Here is an 18,189-nt window from a genome sequence, read left to right as displayed (position 1 = left end):
AACAAAGCGTTCACAGTGCGGATGAACACCCCAGGGACTTGCTGCTGGGTAGCTAAGGCAGCCTGCTTTTATTCCCTTATCTGGCCCCACCCACATCCTGCTGATTGGTCCATTTTACAGAGAGCTGATTGGTCTATTTTACAGAGGGCTGATTGGTCCGTTTTGACAGAGTGCTGATTGGTGCATTTACAATCCTTGAGCTAGACACAGAGTAACAGAGTGCTAGTTAGCTAGATACAGAGTTAGCAAGATACCGAGTACCAATTGCTGTATTTACAAACCTTGAACTAGACACAGAGTGCTGATTGGTGTATTCACAAACCCTGAGCTAGACACAGAGTACTGATTGGTGCATTTACAATCCTTGATCTAGACACAGAGTCACAGAGGGCTAGTCCTCCAAGTCTCCACTAGGTTAGCTAGATACAGAGTGCTGATTGGTGCACATAGGATCCTCCTGCTAGATATAAAAGTTCTCCAAGTCCCCACCGAGTTCAGGAGCCCAGCTGGCTTCACCCAGGGGATCCTGCACCAGGGCTGCAGGCAGAGCTGCCTGCCAGTCCTGAGCCACCACTGCACTCCTCAGCCGTTGGGCTGTGGATGGTACCGGGTTCCACGGAGCAGGGTGCGGCACCAGTGGAGGAGGCTCGGGCCACTGGAGCCCACTGCACGGGGGGAGCTCAGACATGGCAGGCTGCAGGTCCGGAGCCCTGCCCCTCGGGGAAGCAGCTAAGGCCCAGGGAGAATTTGAGTGCGGCGCTGGCAGGCCGGCACTGCTGGGGGACCCCGTGCAACCTCCGCAGCTGCTGGCCCAAGTGCAAAGCCACTCACTGCTCTGGGCCTGCAGGCCGCTTTGTGTGCGGCCAGCGAAGCCCGCGCCCACGCCTGCCAGAACTCACACTGGCCTGCGAGCAACCCCGGTTCCTGCCCGCACCTCTCCCTCCACGCCTCCTGGCAAGCAGAGGGAGGTAGCTCCAGCCTCAGCCAGCCCAGAGAGGGGCTCCCACGGTGCCGCTGTGGGCTGAAGGGCTCCTCAAACACTGCCAGAGTGGATGCCCAGGCCGGAGGCTGAGGAGGCACTGAGAGTGAGGGCTGCTAGCCCATTGTCACCTCTCAGTAAGGTAGGTGCCCATGTGGTGTATGTGTCTTGTGTGTGTATGGGTTGAAAATTTGGGGAAACAATGGTGACTTTGCATAAGGTATCAGAGCCTGAAAGGAGTAAGAAGAATTTCCATGCAGAGGGTTGGCTATGATAGGAAATCTATTACGTCATGGATGAAGAATCAAATAGGTACTTAAATTGAGGTTAATAGGAAAGGGGGTAAGTAAAAATTAACCGATGATACTGGACTGGTATTGGCATAAGTTTGTGCTTTTCAATATATGTGTATATAGATAAATATATGTATGTAGGTGATACATGTATATATATGTGAACATGAATACACACATACATACATAGGCATACACTAGATTATCCATTGAGAGGACATGTTAATAATGACACTTAATAGCTTCTAGCACTCCTAGAGCCCAGATCTTGGTTTCTAAATAGCATTTTTGACTAAAAGAACTTGAATTTCAGGGATGAAGCAGGGAAAATACAAGATAGGCTTGCAACATCTTATTTGTCACTGTATTAGTCCATTTTTACACTGTTATAAAGATACTACCTAAGACTGGCTAATTTATAAACAAAGGAGGTTAAATTGACTCACAGTTCTGCATGGCAAGAGAGACCTCAGAATACTTACAATTATGACAGAAGGGGAAGCAGGCACCTACTTCACAAGGCTGCAGGAGAGGGGCAAGCAAGAGCAGAGAAAACTGGGTTATAAAACCATCAGATCTCGTGAAAACTCACTATCGGGAGAACTATCACGAGAACAGCATGGGGGAAACCACTGCCATGATCCAATCACCTCTCTCTCTCTCAACACGTGGAGATTACAGGTTTCTCCGTTGACACATGGGGGTTACAATTCAACATGAGATTTGGGTGGGGACACAGAGCGAAATCGTATCAGTCAGAAAGTAAGGAAGTGTTCAAAGACTGATAAGGACACCAAAAAAATGTTGAAGGACTCCCACTGGCCAAATATGGAACAATTTGAGCACCAAGTGAAGATTGTCACTGATAATAACCTTTTAAGTAAAATAGAAATCTTTGAGCCTATCCTGATGTAAATAAATGGATATAAAAGGGAGAAGGCAAACAGTTATTTTAGAGTAGAATTAAAAATTATTAGTATAAAAAAATGTAGTTAGAAAATAATCATTGGCACTTATCATCATACTAATAATCAGGTAAGAAAGAGCAATGAAAAAAACCAGTGAGTTCCACTCCTATTCAACATAGTATTGGAAGTTCTGGCCAGGGCAATTAGGCAAGAGAATGAAATAAAGGGTATTCAAATAGGAAGCGAGGAGGTCAAATTATCTCTGTTTGCAGATGACATGAGTGTATATTTAGAAAACCCCATCTTTTCAGTCCCAAAACTCCTTAAGTTGATAAGCAACTTCAGCAAAGTCTCAGGATACAAAATCAATGTGCAAAAATCACAAGCATTCTTATACACCAGTAATAGACAAACAGAGCCAAATCATGACTGAACTCCCATTTACAGTAGCTACAAAGAGAATAAAATGCCTAGGAATACAGCTTACAAGGGATGTGAAGGACCTCTTGAAGGAGAACTACAAACCACTGATCAAGGAAATAAGAGAGGATAGAAACAAATGGAAAATCATTCCATGCTCATGGATAGGAAGAATCAATATCGTGAAAACAGCCTTACTGCCCAAAGAAATTTATAGATTCAATGCTATTCACATCAAGCTACCACTGACTTTCTTCACAGAATTAGAAAAAACTACTTCAAATTTCGTATGAAACCAAAAAAGAGCCCATAGAGCCAAGACAATCCTAAGCAAAACGAACAAAGCTACAGGCATCATACTACCTGACTTTGAACTATATTAGAAGGCTACAGTAACCAAAACAGTGTAGTACTGGTACCAAAACAGAAATATAGACCAATGAAATAGAGCAGTGGCCTCAGAAATAACACTACACATCTATAGCCATCTGATCTTTGACAAACTTTACAAAAATAAGCAATGGGGAAACAATTCCCTATTTAAAAAATAGTGTTGGGAAAACTGGCTAGCCATGTGTAGACAACTGAAATTGGACCACTTCCTTACATGTTATACAAAACTCAAGATGGATTAAAGATTTAAATCGAAGACCTAAAACCATAAAACCCTAGAAGAAAACCTAGGCAATACCATTCAGGACATAGGCATGGGCAAAGAGTTCATGTCCCAGCACTTTGGGAGGCTGAGGCGGGCAGATCATGAGGTCAGGAGATTGAGACCATCCTGGCTAACATAGTGAAACTCCATCTCTACTGAAAATACAAATATTAGCCAGGTGTGGTGGTGGGCGCCTGTAGTCTCAGCTACTCCGGGGCTGATGCAAGAAAATGGCGTGAAACTGGGAGGCGGAGCTTGCAGTGAGCCGAGATCACAACACTGCACTCCAGCCTGGGGGAAAGAGCAAGACTCCCGGGGTGGGGGGGAGGAAAAAAAAAAACCACCAAAAACAATTGCAATAAAAGCCAAAATTAACAAATGGGATCTAATTAAACTAAAGAACTTCTGCACAGCAAAAGAATCTATCATCAGAGTGATCAGGCAACCTGCGGAATGGTAGTAAATTTTAGCAATCTATCCCTCTGACAAAGGGCTAATATCCAGAATCTACAAGGAACTTAAACAAATTTACAAGAAAAAAACAACCCCAGCAAAAAGTGGGCAAAGGATATGAACAGACACTTTTCAAAAGAAGACATTTCTTCTTTTGGGCAACAAACAAATGAATAAAAGCTCATCATCATTGGTCATTAGAGAAATGCAAATCAAAACCAAAATGAGATACCATCTCACACCAGTTAGAATGGCAATCATTAAAAAGTCAGGAAACAACAGATGCTGGAAACGATGTGGAGAAATAGGAACTCTTTTAAACTGTTGGTGGGAGTGTAAATTTGTTCAACCATTGTGGAAGACAGTGTGGCAATTCTTCAAGGATCTAGAACTAGAAATATAATTTGACCCAACAATCCCATTACTGGGTATATACCCAAAGGATTAGAAATCATTCTACTATACAGACACATGCACACATATGTTTATTGCAACACTATTTATAATAGCAAAGACTTGGAACCAACCCAAATGCACATCAATGATAGACTGGTTAAAGAAAATGTGGCACATATACACCATGGAATACTATGCAGCCATGAAAAAGAAAGAGTTCATGTCCTTTGCAGGGTCATGGATGAAGCTGGAAAACACAATTCTCAGCAAACTAACGCAGGAACAGAAAACCAAATACTGCATGTTCTCACTTATAAGTGGGAGTTGAACAATGAGAACATATGGGCACAGGGAGGAGAACATCACATACCGGGGCCTGTTGCAGGGTGGGGTGCAAGAGGAGAGAGAGCATTAGGAGAAATACTTAATGTAGATGATGGGTTTATGGGTGCAGCAAACCACCATGACACATGTATACCTATGTAACAAAACTGCACATTCTGCACATGCATCCCAGAACTTAAAGTATAATAATAAAAAAAAAAAAACTGCTGAGTTAATGTTTCATAAGAAAGTGGATATTCCCTTTTTTATAAAATTCTTATAAATAATGAATTATATATGTAGTATATTATATAGAGAGTGTATACTCTGTGTGTGTATATATGTATGTGTATATATGTGTGTGTGTATGTATATATATATGGAAGTTGGTAAACCACCACTTTAGTAAAATGGTGACTTCATAATTTCACTTGACTTGAAAATATTTGGACAAATTAAAATTATTTACCACCTGAGAAGATGCAGTGAGAATATAGCATCACTTCTGTGGTATTAATGTCAAAAATATATACCTTGAATTTAATTATGAAGCAACATGGCACAAATAAAAGTGGAGCAACATTATACAAAATATTTGGCCTTTAATGTTCAAAAAATGTTAAGTTAATGAAAGTAAAAAAGATTGAGGAACTAATGTAAATTAAATGGGACCCAAAAAATGACAACTAAATGCAAAATACCAATCTGGATGAAATTTTTTCCTTTTATAATAAGCAATTCATAACACTTAAATGGGGTCGGCGGAGGTAGTAATAGCCTATCAATGTTAATTTTCTGATTTTAGTCTTGCTTGTAATTTTATAAAAGAATGCTCTCGTTTATAGAAAATGTATACTATTCAGTTTGGGATAATGGGGATTAATATTGGCCAGATATACTAAAATGATTCAGAAAAGAAGTTACTTCAACTGGCTTGCAAATGTTTTGTAAGTTTCAAATTATTTCACAATAAAAGAAGTTTTAGCCTCTTGTACCTTTTCTTGTCCTTTCCTCATCCCATTACTAGCACAGAGACAAGTAACTCTCCCCAATTACTAATGAAAACATCGTTCCTGAATTACCCTTTCACAAAGAAAAGCAGCCGATGTGAATAGCTTGAAGGTGATCCTGGAAACCAAAGATAGGGATTTTTTTTTTTTTTTTTTAACAAAAAAAAAAGCAATCATTTTATTTATTTCCCACACTTGTGCATTACAACCCCACATGAATTGCCTACCAGTGAAAATTGTGAGATTCTCCTTCCCAAATAGGGAGACTGCTAAAATTCTATTTTAACATTTTATTGATATTTTAATTCATAATTTCCAGAGAAAGGACCAGAAGTGTGAGTTGGTTATTTGTTTTTGTTTTGTTTTGTTTTAATCAAATCAAGTGCCTAAAGAAACTGAAACTCCAGCACAACTCTGGTACTCTTTTTTTTTTTTTTTTTTTTAATTTTTTTATTATTATTATACTTTAAGTTGTAGGGTACATGTGCATAACGTGCAGGTTTGTTACATATGTATACTTGTGCCATGTTGGTGTGCTGCACCCATCAACTCATCATTTACATCAGGTATAACTCCCAATGTAATCCCTCCCCCCTCCCCCCTCCCCATGATAGGCCCCTGTGTGTAAATGTCCATCAGTGACAGATTGGATTAAGAAAATGTGGCACATATACACCATGGAATACTATGCAGCCATCAAAAAGGATGAGTTTGTGTCCTTTGTAGGGACATGGATGCAGCTGGAAACCATCATTCTTAGCAAACTATCACAAGAACAGAAAACCAAACACCACATGTTCTCACTCATAGGTGGGAACTGAACAATGAGATAGGGAATTTTTGACTGGCATTTGACTGTAACCCTTTAATGACTCCTTAACCCAACCATTCAGCAGTGCTGAAGAATTTTAATGTATTTTATCTATCTTCTGGATATGTAAAAGTATTATATTGATTGCAAAGTATACTTATAAAATAATAGTTTTTTTAAATGTTATTTACCATTAAACTGTGAGCTCCGTGAACCTGTATCACTCACTGGTTGTGAATAAACATAGCTATGTGCCCATAATTACTACCTCATCCATGCTAGCACATGATAGCCATTCTATATGGATTATTTAAATAAATTTTGTTATATTCATTTATCTCACATATAATTTATTATGGTAAGTGCTTTGTAATATATTTATTTTGGAGGCATGGTATGCTCTGTTTACAATAAATACTTTTTCTCATTATAAACTGCAAGTAATTTTATTGTTAAATACATGGAATGTGTGGAAAATTAAAATGAAACCAAGACCTTGCCGTAATCTCATCACCACCTCTCTCCTCCTCCACAAAAAACTTACCATTCACTTTTGAAGCATTCCCTTCATTGTATCCAGATTTTACTTAGCTGAGACCAATGTGTGTGAATGTTTGAGGATGTATATGTGTATATACATATACATATGTATATGTAATACAATACATGTAATACAATACATGTTTTTCAATGCAACTTTATATAGTAATTTTATTTAGTACTTAAAAGTCTCTTTATAAAAGTCATTATTCATATGTGTACATTTAATTGATGTCTACACATTTAGAGGGGAGCAAATTCTATTTAGTTATATCCACCCATTTCTCTTCTAGCAGAAGAGCCTCTAACAGCCCTTGAACCTGAAATCCTTCATAAAATGTGCATGAAATGTGTATTCGATCTCTTCCCTGATATAACCAGGATTAAAAATTATCTACATTAATGAGTCCCTCTTTACCATTGTCCTTTACAGCTGCCTGAATGGAGTGAGCTCATAACTATAGCCTCTGGTTTCTTTTCCCCAGAAATTTGCCTTAAAATATTTCTTTTGCCTTAACAATAGTTATATATTTCACAGATGCCATAGTGTCATTATAAAGTTAAGCTATAAGAAATATTCTATTTCCTTAAGTTGAAAATTTCATTTTTAGCCCTGAATTAACATGTTAAGGGGTAAAAATTTTCTCATAAATGCATGCATGCATGGGAAAATACTTCATAATATTTTTCCTTCTATTGAATCTCAACAATTAATATTAACACAGAGAGAAATAACATAGCAAAATTTGATTACTTGAATGATTCCATCAGTTTTCCTAATAATACAACCTGATTTCCTAGTCTTCAGAATTGATAAGATCGATGATCAGGAAGCCAAACACTCTGCCATGCAAACTTCCTACATGAGGCTAAAAATGTGAGAAACAAAAATACTATATTATATTTTAAGTTAAGGTGAATTAATATAATCTTAGATATCAGGAAAAGAGTTGATGCAATAGTTGAGGTGAAAGGTGAATTGGTGTAAAGTGTTGATAATAGAGATGAAGAGAAGCATATTGGGGATAAATTGGGCAGAAAAACTAATATATTGGATATGGGATGGTTAAGGCTAATTAACTGAGAGCATAATATGGTATTATATTAATGTAATGGTATATTAATTATGTACCATTTACATAGTAGATATTTACCAAGCACTTCAGATACTCTAGGTTACAATTTCTTTGGCCTTGAAGAATTCATTGTGGAGTGGGCGTGTCAGATATGTCAAGAAATATCTATAGTGCAATTGTTAGTCATGTAAAAGAGTTATTAAAAAGTGTAATGGAAACAGATGGAAATTCCTTCCCTTATGACTAGTAATCCCAGATGACTTATACAACAGAAGGAAGACTTTTTGTGATTTGAGAGCCTGTTGGTTAATTTCTCAAGATTATTGGCCAATTCTTAGGCAAAGTCTTTTGCTGTATTTTGACCCAGCAGCTGTCCCTTTGGCTACACTATTAATCCTATATAGGAGTCATAAGGAGGGAACATGTGGCGATCAGAAGAAAAACGTACACATTCTCTAAATCATCTTTTCTTTCAAAAGGAACAGTTACTTAAACATTTCAATATAATATAGAAAAATCTATACATTGACCTTTGCTTTGAGAAACACATTTCAGTTCAGACTCACTTATTGCCAAAAATATTTTCAGAAAGCAAAAATGTAAACCAGTATTTCTTGGGTACTGTTCTGTTTGCACCAAAGATATGGTATGCATACATTTTTTATCACCCTACAAAAGTCATTATGATGTTTGCACTTAAAATCAAGGGAAATTTTACTCTTTAGAGACAACAATAAACAACAGATTGAATAAGGGAAAAATTAAAGAAAAAAGATAAATCAGTCTTTTGGGAGACAAGCTATTAAGAATACCAGTTTTTATTTTCCATTCTGTGCCAATTCAAGACAGTCCTACCAGAGAGTAAAGAGTTACTCTTCACATTCAAAAAAAAAAAAAAAAAAAGAAGCAAAGAGTTGAGAGATAGAACTTTGAATAGATTATTGGGTGTATTAAGGTATTAAGGAGTTTGACTTAGTAAAGAGCATCTAGAGTTCTAATGTTCTTATTAGCTAAGGTTTTGTTTACATGGAAAGTTTTTCAAATAATACAGCTGAATATATACAACTACAAAAAGTACACAAAAATAAACACGTAAAAATAATAAGTAATAGTCTCAATAGCTGGAAGTGCCATGGAGAAAACAAATCAGGATAATGTGATAGAAAGTGATTTAAGTTTCATTGCGTTTTTCTGTAGCAGCAACATAAAATTCGAGACCTTAAATGAGAGAGAAATATTCATGCCAATAAAAAGTTTTTCATGCAGAAAGGCAGCTAATGCAGACGACCTTAAGAAAGTCCTTGAAAGACATTCAGAATAGCATAACCTGATGTACGTTTTTTAAAAGACCATTGTCTACTGGACAAGAAACTGATTATCAAAAGTCAGAAGTTGAAGAAATAATGTCGAGAAAAGAGTTGTTGCATTAGTTGAGATGAAAGGTGAGTTGGTGTAAAGCACTGATAGCAGAGATGAAGAGAAGCATATTAGGGGGTAAAATTGGGCAGAAAGAGGAATATATTCGATATATGATGGAAATACGGAAAGAATCATCAAGCATAACTCTAAATTTTGTGGGATGAACCACTAAATTAAAGCTAATGTAATGGACCGAGAGGGGGAGTCTTGGGGAAGAAACACATAAAGGCAGTTGTGGGAGAGGATTAGTTAAGAATGGTCAATAATTTCTATTTAGACATGTGAAATTTGAAAATGCCTGTACAATTTTCAAGAGATGTGAAGTAGGAAGTTGTATATATAATTTTGTGGCCAATGGGATAAGTTATGCCGAGCATAGAATTTTGAGTGCTATTAGAACAAAGATGGAATTTAAAGTCAGAGCTTCAAAAACATTGCTTTGGGAGAGAATGTGGAGACAGAAAAGAAAAAGCCCTGGTAATCTCTAAAAGGTAAAAGCTGGGAAAAGTAAAAAGACTCCGGAAATGACCCTAAAAAGGATTAGTTTGTGAGATAGTAGGAACAGAGTACAGTCACACCATGGGAGCCAAGTAAAGTGTTTCAAAGGGAGGGAATGTAGTGTGTACACTCTGGAAAATGTCACTGAGGGAATGAGTAAGATGAAGACAGAGAAGGAGCCATTGAAATTAGTAACATGGAGGTCTTTGGTAATCTAGATAAGAGCAATTTCAGAGAGTTGGCCTTCAATATAATTTTTGGTTTTTAATTAGAAACTACAGAGACATTGAATATAGGTATAGGTGCAAGTCTGTTAGGAGATTTGCAGGCAAAAGGAGAGAGTTCCAGTCTCAATAGTCAATGACAAGGACATAATAGGTACAGCCATTTGCTCTGTGTGTGTGTGTGTGTGTGTGTACGTGTGTGTATTGATGTAAAGGCTGGAGTTTAGAAAAGAGAGAATGTAAGAGAATAAATCACTTATTTTGAGACTGAAAAGAAAGTTAGGATGGTTAGGTTTATAAACTTCATATTCAATATTGTAAAATTTGTTTAAATATAGTTCTGATGAGGATGAAATAGACTCAAGTGTGTCAAGTCCTTGAATTTTCTGTCTGAGATGTAAGAGATGATCCAAAATTATAACTTTATTACCCATATATTTTGTGGTCCCAGCCTTTTGATTAGTTATTAGGAAAACAAGAGATTGGAGAAAATGAATAAAATGGTAAGGAAACAGCATATGAATATTTTTCTAAATAGTTTTTAATCATTAGGATATAATTTATGTAAACAAATTTTACATATTTAAAGCATACAATGTCCTAAATTTTGACATGGATACACCTGTGAAACCATCCCCATAATGAATCAAGGTAGTAAACATAACCATCACCAGCAAAAGATTCTTTGTGCCACTTTGTGAATCATCCCTCCTGTCTCTCCCTGTTCCCTTCATCTAAGGACAACCATGAATCTACTTTCTGTCAATAGAAAATAGTTTGTATTTGCCAGAATTTTATATAATTGAAATAAAACATTTTTGGTGTCTGACTTGTTTCACTCAGCATGATTACTGAAGTTTTTTTAATGTATGGGATTGATACTTTTTTCTATTGGTGACTAGCAAACAATTGTCTATTAATTCACCTGATATGGGGATTTGGGCTGTTTGCTTTTTTTTTTTTTTTTTTTTTTTTTGGCTATTGTAGATAAATCTGTTATTAACATTTGTGTACGAAATTTTATATAGACATATGGTTTAACTTCTCTTGTATCAGTTTTTAGGAGTGAAAGAGCTGGGTCTTATGGTAGGGATATGTTTAACCTTTTAAGAAACTGTTGAACCATTTTCCAAATGGTTTGTAACATTTACATCCTCACTCACTGTATGTGAGAGTTCCTATTGCTCTACATCCTTACCAATACTTAATCTTTTTAATTTCAGGCATTTTAAGAGATTTGGAGTGGTTTCCACTTGTAATTTTATTTTATTTTTGATGGAGTCTCACTCTGCTGCCCAGGCTGGAGTGCAGTGGCATGATCTCAGCTCACTGCTACCTCCATCTCCCAGGGTCAAGCGATTCTCCTACCTCATCCTCCCGAGTAGCTGGGATTAAAGACATGTGCCACCACGCCGGGCTAATTTTTGTATTTTTAGTAGAGATGGTTCACCATGCTAGCCAGGCTGGTCTTGAATTCCTGGCATCGTGATCTGCCCACGTTGGTCTCCCAAAGTGCTGGGATTACAAGTATAAGCCACCGCACCTAGCCTTAACTTTAATATTCATAATGACTAATGAGGTTGATCAATTTTTCATGTATTTATTTGCCATGAACTTTGGTAAAGTTCAAACACTTTGTCCATTAAAAAATGGGTTGATTTCATATTGTTAGGTTTTAAGAATTCTTTACATATTCTGGATACAAATCCTTTGTCACATGTGATCTTTGAATATTTCTCTGCAGTCTGCGGCTTGTCTTTTTACTGTTTTCGTGTTGTCTGTTGAAGAGGTTCTTAATCTTGATGAAGTCCAATTTATCCTTTTTCTTTTATGAATCATGTTATGGCACAGAATCTCACCCATTTACATAACTCCAGGTCATAAAAGTTTTCTCCTATAGTTTTTATAGAAGTTGTATGGTTTTACAATTCCCCTCTGAAACTTATTGTATGGTACTTATGTAGGGTACGTATAATCCCAGTACAAGTTATATATTAAGTAGTGAAAGCCATAGCAATAGCACATCAAATCAGCTCAAGAAGCCCCATCCACAAGGTTACTTCCATTTCTATTCCCCAATGTAAAGTCAGCAGTTAAATCCAACACCTCCTGCTGCCATGCAACAAGGTAGAAGGGTGACTTGGGCTTGTGTCAAACAAATGTTTTACCAAAGTTTGAGCCTAGTTTCCCCAGAGTTCTCCAGTATAATCAGACTGATATGTAGAGAAAAAAAAGAGAGATCAGACTGTTACTGTGTCTATGTAGAAAAAGAAGACATAAGAAACTTGATTTTGATCTGTACTAAGAAAATTGTTTTGCCTTGAGATGCTGTTAATATGTAACTTTAGCCTCAACCCTGTGCTCACAGAAACATGTGCTGTATGGAATCAAGGTTTAAAGGATCTAGGGTTGTGCAGGATGTGCCTTGTTAACAATATGTTTACAGGCAGTGTGCTTGGCAAAAGTCATTGCGATTCTCCATTCTTGATTAACCGGGGGCACAATGCATTGCAGAAAGCCGCAGGGACCTCTGCCCAAGAAAGCCTGGATGTTGTCCAAGGATTTCCCCCACTGAGACAGCCTGAGGTATGGCCTCATGGGAAGGGAAACACCTGACCGTCGCCAACTCGACACCCATAAGGGGTCTGTGCTGAGGAGAATTAGTAAAAAGAGGAAGGCCTCCATCTCCTGCACGTCCCTAGGAAAGGAATGTCTGGGTGTAAAACCCATCGCACATTCATTCTATTCTAAGATAGGAGAAAACCACCTTGTGGCTGGAGGCGAGATATGCTGGCGGCAATGCTGCTCTGTTGTTCTTTGTTACACTGAGATATTTGGGTGGAGAGAAGCATAAATCTGGCCTAAGTGCACAACCAGGCACAGTACCTTCCCTTGAACTTATTTGTGACACAGATTCCTCTGCTCACATGTTTTCCTGCTGACCTTCTCCCCACTATCACCCTGTTCTCCTGCCGCATTCCCCTTGCCGAGATAGTGAAAATAGCAATCAATGAATACTGAGGGAACTCAGAGACTGGTGCCGGTGCGGGTCCTCCGTATGCTAAGCGCCGGTCCCCTGGGCCCACTGTTCTTTCTCTATACTTTGTCTCTGTGTCTTATTTCTTTTCCCAGTTTCATCCACCTGATGAGAAATACCCACAGGTGTGGAGGGGCTGGCCCCCTTCATTGATACATATGGCATTTAGTCTTGGGGACAGAAAGGCCTTCCCCCACCCCCATCATCTTCTTCTTTAAAATTATTATGTTTGGGATAGAGGGTGAGGGAGGGATCACATACTGCAGAAACAGAGCAGTTTTGTATCAGAAAGCAAGGCACACTTACTTTCTGATTCCTGTGATGCAGGTGAACCAACAAAACACACAATATTTTCATGCCATCCAAAGTTCAATATTGAAGAACAAGTGTCCTGTTACTGATATCATTTATTTCAGCTTTGGAAACCGCTTGATTCTGCAGCCACAGCCCAGTGCTATTCAATATGGGATGGAGGGTTTTGCTGTCTTTGAGTCAACCTGACTTGCACAAAGACTTTCTCCAAAGGGGTCCACATTAATCTGTGACACCTAGTACTCCATTATCATGATAAAATCTCTTTAAGATTTCACCTGGTTTTAACATATGCCTAAGAGAGTTTTTTAGGGGGTGGAGATAACTGCAAGAATTTATCTAAATTGTTTTAAGTCAGTTTCCATTTTCCTCCAAAATCACTTTCATCAGTTTTGTAAACTCAGTCTAGGGCAATGGCCCCAATACTACTGAATGCCTCATCTATGGTTTCCTGTAGGAGTTTGCATGCATTAAGGAAATCTCTCCAAGTGGGTCAAAACACTTATATAATAGGCAGGATCCACCGAAGAGAACAGTGACAACAAATCTGAGATTTTCACTGTTATCTCTGAATGGATCTAAAGTTGGCATTTTAGGCTGAAGGACAGACTAAGTCATAAAATAATGTGTATGGACACCACTCCATTATCTTCCAATCGAACCAGACGAACTGCTCACCTTTTGCTAGGTGGGCCATAGTATCACTGATTTTCCTCTTTTCATTAAAAGTGTAGGGGCATACCTCGGTAACTGTTAGCTAAAAAGGGTCGACCTTCTGTCCATCCATAGAATGATCTTAATACTATTTGTTACAATGTGCACTGCTGAAATTGGCTGTCATGTTAGTGCAGAATGCCAATCACTTGGAGGAGAGTTAGGGTGCCATTTGGGCAGCTGTCTTGGAACCTAATTCCAAGTGATCACCTTTGAACCACATCCTTAATTCCACCCCCCAACATTCCTGATTAATGGGCAATAACATGGAGGAGGCTTTATTGCCCAATTAACCTTGTGATTGGGTCAATGCTTGCTATCGATTCTCATAGTCTTCCCTCAACATCCTGTTAATTGCCCCGTGAAGCTGTCATCATTTCTCTTCCAGAAAACCATGTCTCTATGAGCACCCCAATCTTGTTGCCAAAACTATCAAGAACTGTGATGGGTCTAAGAGCTTACCCGACTTACAAGTTAGCATGCCAGCCTGCTATATTTTCATGGAAACTCTTAGAAGACATTAAATTCATGGGTCAGAGACAAATAAAAATTTGTCACTCATCTCAATAACAGTAGCCAATGTATCAGCATTTTTGTTCAAGCCCCAGAGCCCCAATTCCCACAGAATGATACGAAGAGATAGAGAAATAATACCTGCACATGCGCTGGGTTGAATTACATCAGAGAAACCCTGAGCTTAGGAAATCTAAATTTTTAATAGTGTATGTTAAGTATGACTGCTCTTTGCTCTGGAGGGAGGCTAAACTGTTCACTATATGCACTTAAAAAAAAAGTCCAGAATAAAAGGTAGTTGCCTTGCGTATAAGATATGAAAAAAATGTAAGAAACCCGTTAAGAATTGTTTCCCAACATTAATATAATATTTTGTTCTGGTTCCTTTTACCACTGTATATCACTGTGTGTGTGTATATATATATATATACTACTTAATCACTTAATCACTATGTATGCTTAGGCTATATATATATATATATATATAGTGAGAGAGAGAGAGCCTAAGAATACATATAAGAAATTAAAATCCTGAAATCTTAGAAAAATAAGAAACTATTAAGAGCAGCTATTCCATTTCCTGTGTTTGAAAAACTAAGCCTGGAAAAATTAAAGAAGTTGGCCTATAGCCACTTAATTGGTTATATAGTATGAAACTAGAACCTAGGTCTTGCTACTATAGGTCTACCATATTTAATTACTCACATTTTTTAGAAAACATTTTAGAAGTGAATGGCATACAACTTCAGTTCTACTCATGTTCAAGATTAAGGTATGTCTTCATCCTTTGGTTTCCATAGTTCTCTCTACACCTGCCATTGTGCCAAATATTTAAGCCTTCAGTGAATTAATGAACATATGTTTGCAAAACACAAAGAAATAATCACTATTAATAGGACAAAGTTTAGATGTTATTACTTGCCAGCCAATGCTATAGTAAGTTTTAATTCTGGTAAAATGTTTGTTATCCACAGCTGAAAGTCAATTGAGAAAGCGAGCCTTACAATGATTATAGAGAAACTCCATAAATATAGTCATATGCTTAAACCATAACTTGCTATTTTAGCTATTTTAAAACACACAATTAATGTCTCGCTGGTATATTGTGGCAGCATTTTAACTCTCATTTAAGTATTTTAAATAATTGAGCATTAAATAACAATAAAAGCCAAGTAGCAGTTTTATAGTGATGCTGTTGCCAACAAGGTCTTAACTCAGGATTTTGCTCCCCTATCAAAGCTTATCTTTCTTCCTATTCTCAGCATTTGCCAGTAAAATGTTCTTAATAAACAATTTAAGCACCACAGTCCATAATCTTAAATTGTTGTCTTACACAGATTCTACTATTCCTGGAGGAAGCTAACATTATTAACTTTTGCTGGCATCTGTGAAAGTGTTCTGAATTTCCAGACCATGTAATATTTGCCATTCATTTGTAGATCATAGCTTTTACAAAGCCAAACTTGGCTGTCTCTACATTTTTCTTAGAAATGGAGGATTTTATTTTAAATAATGGGGCCCTATGTGAGGGATATAAAGTCACCTTTTACACCTGGTGATAAACTGCAAGTCATTGGCCCATTTTTGTGTTTCAAGAACAAAAAGGTAAGGATCACTATCAATTTCTGACAACTTAGCAAGATTTTTACATGGAGTTGTTTTGAAACATGTGGGTTTCAAGCAGATGTAAGATTTGGTCCGTTGTAGAAATAAAGGCTGAGAACTTAGAAATGTATCTTGTTTATGACATGAGGCTTAAGAATAATCTTGTAATACAGAGGTTAAAAATATGAAATTTCCAACCATAATGGTGTAGATTTATTAGCTGCAAAACCATTTGTGCAAGGTAATTAAAAATTGGGTTCTAATCTTTCTGTATCCATTACCTCTCCAATGATATTTCATGATATTTCTTGCTCAGCAAATAAAATTTTTAAAATACAAAGTTTATATTCAGTATAATAACTAAAGTTTTATATATTATTTCACCTATTCCTCAGGGGCATGCTATCACCTCTTCATCTTTACTATGCTTTGTGTTTTATTTTTACATTTATTTGCACTTTTTCCTATTTCAAATAATATAGAATAATATCTCACTGTCATAATTTTTGGGAAGATTAGAAAAAGAAAGTTTATAACAATTTATTAAGTAAGGCATTGCTTTTCATACTTTAATTACAACAATGATATAGCAGTTACGAACACTGAGTAAAATGTCCCTGGATGTAGTTGCCAAAAGAGCTAATAAGATATGAAACTGCCTTCATAGAAGCACATTGTCTTTAAAGAATGGAGTATCACATGTTCTGTGTGAGTTGTGCCTCGATACCCTTTGTTCAGTTCTGAAAGTGATACCGAAAAAATAACAACGTGGAGTGAAGTCACAAGATACTAACCAGTCCGTGATGGAATTAAAATTCGGCCACATGAAGAGGGTGGAAGTTGGTGAATGGGGATATGTGGGGCATTATTTAATAGCCATCTTTATATGTCTGAAACATTTTCATCAGAATTTAACACACATATGGGAACCTTCATGTCAGAAATAGAAGAAAAGGTAGAAGTTATAAGGAGGCAGAGTCTCCTCAAGAAAGTTTTCAAAATGATCAGATCTATCAAAACTGGAAAGTAGTATTCTAATAATGCAAGTATCCAGAGATGTGTTGAGAATGCTGTCAATAGGGTTCGAAGCTCTAATTGAGAACTTTACTAGATGATTTCTCAGCCTCTTCCAACTCTGCAAGCCTATGACTTTTATTTGTCTTAAAGCTGGTTTAAATTTACACAGAGAGAGACCCATTTGTGCCAGTAATAGTTCAAGATTAACCAAAAATTACGCTTGTTGGAAAAATTTCTAAAAATGTTGATACCAGATTTGGAGGTTGTTGTGGATGTGTCCTATACTGCTCCCAGTTACCTTTGAAAATTACCATTAATAAAGAGATACACCATGTCCAAGATCACTCCCCCATTCCTTGGGGACCTGCATCTGATCACTAATTGAATTAGGAGTATACACACCCAGTCCCCTTATTTTAACTCAGGAAAACTATAAAACACTGTTACAGCATCAGAGTTCTTTGTGAAGTGGATTGAAGCCATAATCTGACTATGCTATAACCCACAATCACAACTTCCCAAATTCTCCTTTCTTCTCTTTACCTGAGAAGTGTTGATCCTTGGAGCCTTTCCTCATAAAAATTCCTGCACACTATTCTCCATCTGAGTTTGGTTCCTGAAAAAAAAATGAGGTGGAAGTTAGAATTTGGTTTTAAAGGTTGGATTACCTGCTCTGCTGGCAATAAGGATATCAAGAAAATAAGGCAATAAGATGCTGGGTGAATTTACAGTACAGAGTAGCCATGTAAATTTAAAACATAAGATAAGGATGTCTGGGATTAGTGCAGTCGAGAATTTTCTTTTACCAAATTCTGCTAAAACCTCTGTGTCTGCTGAAATAGAGTTCAATGCTTCATCATTTTTGAAGTCTTTTTACAGTCCCCGTAGGACAACCCTTGCCCCCTCAGAAAATTCCCCTACTTTCCTTCCTAACCACTAAGGCCACAACTAGATTAAATCACCACATAACAAGGTCAAGGAT

The 18,189-nt window shown here is 37.3% G+C and overlaps 1 long non-coding RNA gene across 5 annotated transcripts in view; it reads right to left on the bottom strand.

Moving 5' to 3' along the window:
• LOC114676434 (uncharacterized) overlaps positions 1 to 18,189 on the bottom strand; it is a 587,559-nt gene that overhangs the window by 307,382 nt on the left and 261,988 nt on the right. For all 5 annotated transcript variants that reach the window (XR_013414573.1, XR_013414574.1, XR_013414572.1 and 2 more), the window contains one exon: positions 17,751 to 17,823. This is a non-coding gene — a long non-coding RNA (uncharacterized LOC114676434). The remainder of the gene's footprint in view (positions 1 to 17,750; positions 17,824 to 18,189) is intronic.

Source organism: Macaca mulatta, chromosome 2, assembly GCF_049350105.2.
Source record: "Macaca mulatta isolate MMU2019108-1 chromosome 2, T2T-MMU8v2.0, whole genome shotgun sequence".
Taxonomy (NCBI): Eukaryota; Metazoa; Chordata; class Mammalia; order Primates; family Cercopithecidae; genus Macaca; species Macaca mulatta.
The sequence above is the reverse complement of the archived record's forward strand: the minus strand, read 5'-3'. Positions and strand labels throughout refer to the sequence as shown.